Source organism: Gopherus evgoodei, chromosome 13 (genome assembly GCF_007399415.2).
Source record: "Gopherus evgoodei ecotype Sinaloan lineage chromosome 13, rGopEvg1_v1.p, whole genome shotgun sequence".
In the NCBI taxonomy this organism is placed as follows: Eukaryota; Metazoa; Chordata; order Testudines; family Testudinidae; genus Gopherus; species Gopherus evgoodei.
In genome coordinates this window covers 7,800,311-7,804,625 of record NC_044334.1, presented here as the reverse complement: position 1 = coordinate 7,804,625, position 4,315 = coordinate 7,800,311, and positions in this window count along the sequence as shown.

Genomic DNA, 4,315 nt, shown 5'->3' with positions numbered 1-4,315 from the left:
CATCACCATTACTCACATGTGGCTTAATCCCTGCAGTGTCACTCTGTAAGGAGCCACTAGGGGAAGCTGAAGCATGATTTGAAGAAAGATTTATACCTTCTCACAATTCAAACAACTCCAGCTCCTCCAAAGCAGATGATTATCAACAAAGATGGGCCCAGATTGGGACACTTGCAAACTCTTGGAAAGTTCTGATCTGGACCAGACGTTGCACCTTGGGCTTGTCCATCTTCATTTGGGGGTGTTCACCTCACCCCAGGACTCCCTGACAATAATTCCCAGCTGAGTCGGAGGCAGTCAAACCTGTTGGTATGTGGTCTTGCCTGGTCACTGTGGGAAGATTCTAGGGTGCGGCTGCTCCAGGGAAAAAGGGTTCTTGGACTCAGTTGTAGTATGCAAACCCCAAAATCTATCCCAAGAGGTTTAGATTCATAGGTTCCAAGGCCAGCAGGGACCATTGTGATCATCCAGTCTGACCTCCTGTATAATGCAGGCCATTGACCTTCCCCAAAATAACTCCTAGAGCAGACCTATTAGAAAAACATCCAGGCTTGATTTAAAAATTGCCAGAGATGGAGAATCTACCACAACCCTTGGTAAGTTTTCCAGTGGTTAATCACCCTTACTGTTAAAACTTGACACCTTATTTCAAGTCTGAATTTATCTAACTTTAACCTGCAGCCATTGGATCATGTCAGACCTTTCTCGGTTAGACTGAAGAGCCCATTCTTAAATATTTGTTCTCCATGTAGATACTTATACAATGTAATCAAATGACCCCTTAGCCTTCTCTTTAAGCTAAATCGATTGAGCTCTTTCAGTCTGTCACTGTTTCCTAATCCTTTAATCATTCTCATGGTTCTTCTCTGAACCCTCTCTAACTTTATCAATGTAACTTCTTAAATTGTGGGTGTAACAGGGTTACTACTGTGGTGCCTTTTTGTAGCCGCATCTGGGGAAGCACTCTCGATCAGTCTGATGCCCATCCTTCAGTCTCTCTGGACTCGAGTGCTCTCTCGTTGTGTCTCAAGTTGCTCCCTCTTTGTGGCTTCGCCCTCTGTCCAGGTCTCTGTAGGTTTCCTCTTCCAAGGTATCAAAGTCTCAGGCAGTCTTCCATTCCTCTGCCAAGACTATGCCACTTCCCCAGTAGGGGGACCTGGGTCCACCCACTACTCCAGGTTCTAGTCCAGGGATTCTGTGTCCACCAACTATAGTCTAAGTAATCACAGACCCTTCACTGTTTACTTGATCTCTTTCCTACCTTCCTGTCTCTGCCTTCTAGCCCATTCCAGGTTCCATTGGAGCCTCCTCTGCTCCCTGTGGCTACTTCACCCTTTCTCGGATTCTTGCCAGAGTCTGTATCTCCAGGCAGGATCCCAGGGTTCCCCCCTCCCCCAGGGCTCCTCTGTGTCTCTCTCCCCTCCTCCTTAGGGCATGGTCCACTGTTCCATCTGCATCCCCTTTTCCTTCTTCCATTTTGCAGCCTAGCAGACTTGCTTTCTGAGTTTATGATCACCGTACACTATACTTTCTATCTTCTACAGCCCATTCTTGTGCTCCACTCCTGGTTTTATACCAGCTCAGCCAGCCCCTGCCCAGCTGGGCTTCATTGACCCTCTGACCTTTTCAGCCCAGACTCTCTTCTAAGTGCAGCCTGTCACAGGGCTGTTGGCCCTTTTTACCCAGTTGGGAGGTAAACACCCCATCACAGGAGACACCTGAACTGGACAGAGGATTCCAGCAGTGGTCGCACCAGTGCCAAACGTAGAGGTAAAATAACCTCTCTGCTCCTACTCAAGAGTCCCCTGTTCATCCATCCTGGGATCCCGTTAGCTCTTTTGGCCATCGTGTCACACTGGGAATGACACCCAAATCTTGTTCAGAGTCACTGTTCCCACAGCAGGGTCCCCCACCGTGTAAGTGTGACCTACATTCTTTGTTCCTAGATGTATACGTTTATGCATTTTCATATGGATAAATGTATTGTTTGCTTGCAATCCAGAGCTCTCTGAATCAGTGACCTCTCCTCTTCATTATTTACCACTCCCACAATTTTTGTCTCATCTGCAAACTTTATCAGTGATGATTTTATGTTTTCTTCCAGGTCACTGATAAAAATGTTAAATAGCATTGAGCCAAGAAGCAATCACTGCAGGACCCCACTGGAAACACACCTGCTAGATGATGATTCCTTGCTACCTTTTGAGACCTATCAGTTAGCCAGTTTTTAATCCATGTAATGTGTGCCATGGTAATTTTATATCATTCTAGTTTTTTAATCACAATATGTGGTACCAAGTCAAACGCCTTACAGAAGCCTAAGTATATTACAGTAGTGCTATTACCTTTATCAGCCAAACTTGGAATCTTATCAAAAAAGATATGAAGTTAGTTTGATAGGATCTATTTTCCATATAATCCAGGTTGATTTGGATTAATGACATCACACTTCTTTAATTCTTCATTATTGGCATCCTGTATCAGCCGCTCCTTTATCTTGCTCGGGGATCAACGTCATGCTGATAATATAATAACCCAGGTCATCCTGTTTATTCTTCTTAAAAATTGGCACAACATCAGCTTTCTTCCAATCTTCTGGAGCTTCCCCAGTGCTCCAAGGCTTATGAAAACAATACATTAATGTTCAAACCAGCCAGCTCTTCTCAAGTTTTGGATGCAAGCTATCTGGCCCTGCTCATTTAAAAATGTCTAATTTTAGTAGCTGCTGGTTAACATCCTCCAGGGATACTAGTAGAATAGGAAGAATTTTCTTCTCACCATATGATGAGACTGTATCATCTGTTTTTTTTCCCTCCCAAATACAGGACAGAAATATGTAATGAACACTTCTTCCTTCTCTGCATTATTAGTGATAGTTCTACCACTTCTATCTAGTAATGACCCAATACCATTGTCAGGATTCTTTGTTCTTGATCCCTAGAAGTCCTCATGCCCACTGAGGTTCACTATGCTGGATGTTTCCAAGCAGCATGTTTCAGCTTTGACTAGTTGGGTGCAAATCCAGGATCCTGTTCAGGGCCTGAGGATGCAGCTTAAGCATAGGGGGATGCTCTGATGGGGTCAGGCGATCTCAGGGTGAGGGCATCCCCCAGGTCTTGGAGTAGCGAGAACCGTAGCCTCAGGGCTATTGTAGCCTCTCTGGGAGATATGCCCACGCTCCATGGGGGGCACAGGTGGCTGCCAAAGGCATGACCTTCCCATAAACTCAGGCCTGCACACCAACCCAGCTTGAGTCCCTGCAGAGCAGCACGTCTTGACAACCTGTGTGTGCTCCCTTCATCCTGGTCCCCACTATGCAGCGGAATCCCAGTTCGTTCTGGTATTTCTCAAGCCTCCTGCAGGGAATGGGGAAAATCTGCCCCTTACTGTAAAGCCAGAAGAGGGAGATTATTTATTTATTTTACTGTAGTTTCTCAACTCTAGGGAACATCTTGGGTGGAGAGAGGGGCTCAGAATCCTGGGGCCATTCTATCCATGACTAATGGCTTCACAGCAGTCCAGGTCTGGACCTAGCAGAGTTTGGCAGCCTCTCTGGAAAGTCATTGGGCCGGGCTGTTTGCTTTGCAGATCAAAATGTGTGAAACCTGCCAAAACGCAGAACACAATAAGAACATGTCGCGGAAAGTGAGGCCTGTCAAAGTGGAGTCGCCCTGGGAAGTGCTAGGACTAGACATTCATGGTAAGTGTTTGGGATGAGGCCCCCTCCACCTTTCACCAATAAACAGGCTTCTCCTCTGTTGTTTGTAGGGAACCTGTGCAGACTGTCAGTGGATAAGGAAAATCTATTGCTGTGTGTGGAGCAAAATCTACCAGACTCTGCACTGAGGGAGAACCAAGGGTGAATTTATCTGCCTGATAAAATACAACCTGATCCATGCAGTTTGCTGAGCGTCTTCGGTACAGAGGAGCTCTGGGCGCTCACTGCCACCCAGGATTGGGACTGCAATGAAGATTTTTGTGCTGACAAAAGTCACTGAAATTTGAAAGCTCAATGCCATTGCACTGCAGACGTAGCCATTTCGCCATGCCGCTCTGTGCACTGATCGTTTCGCGGTGTTGTTCCTTATCTTCCTCGTTCGTGTAATGTTATGGCCTGGTGTTGATTTAGATTGACACTTGTTTTCATAGGACCTTTTCCAGAGACAAGCCGGGACAATACACACATACTCACTGTAACGGACTATTTCACCAAATGGATCGAAGCTGTCCCGCTGCAGAAGAAAGATGCCTTATCAGTGGCCAGGGCGCTGGCTACAATTTTTTACAGGTGGGGTATTCTGGTGCTGGCTCCTGA